This window comes from Priapulus caudatus, unplaced genomic scaffold (genome assembly GCF_000485595.1).
Source record: "Priapulus caudatus unplaced genomic scaffold, Priapulus_caudatus-5.0.1 Scaffold2146, whole genome shotgun sequence".
Taxonomy (NCBI): domain Eukaryota; kingdom Metazoa; phylum Priapulida; class Priapulimorpha; order Priapulimorphida; family Priapulidae; genus Priapulus; species Priapulus caudatus.
In genome coordinates, this window is record NW_014579207.1 from 52749 (window position 1) to 53743 (window position 995).

A 995-nucleotide genomic window follows, 5' to 3' on the forward strand; every position below is an offset into this window, starting at 1 on the left:
AATAATATAAACGCTCGCTGTAAACTCTGGCATACATGCGATCGTGACATTCACTCTGATCTACGCCTAGGTCTATGTAGTACTAGTGGGATACCTGGCGTTGCCCGGGGAAATTAGTGGCGTTACTCAGTTGGTGACCGCTCGGTTGAAAGAAAAATACCCAAAAAAATCTAACTATCTATCTATCCATGCATCCATGCATCCATCCCATTCCATGCCATCCCATCCCATCCCATCTCATCGCATCCCATGCCATCCCATGCTATCCCATGCCATCCCATGTCATCCCATGCCATCCCATGCCATGCCATGCCATGCCATGCCATGCCATGCCGTCCCATGCCATGCCATGCCATCCCATGCCATTCCATGCCATCCCATGCCATGCCATCCCATGCCATGCCATGCCATCCCATCCCATCCCATGCCATGCCATCCCATCCCATGCCATCCTATCCCATCCCATCGCATCCCATGCCATCCCATGCCATCCCATGCCATCCCATGTCATCCCATGCCATCCCATGCCATCCCATGTCATGCCATGCCATCCCATGCCATACCATGCCATGCCATGCCATGTCATGCCATGCCATGCCATGCCATGCCATTCCATTCCATTCCATGCCATCCCATGCCATGCCATCCCATGCCATGCCATCCCATCCCATCCCATCCCATGCCATGCCATCCCATCCCATGCCATCCTATCCCATCCCATCGCATCCCATGCCATCCCATGCCATTCCATGCCATCCCATGCCATCCTATCCTATGCCATCCCATCACATCCCATGCCATCCCATGCCATCCCATGACATCCCATGCCATGCCATCCCATGCCATGCCATGCCATCCCATGCCATCCGATCCCAAACAGTAAAAAATAAAAAGATGATAAATAAAAAATAAAAAATATGAAAAAAGAAAAAAAGAAAGAAAAAGATAAAAGACATTAAAATTAAAAATTAAAAAATTAACCACTTCGGCCACTG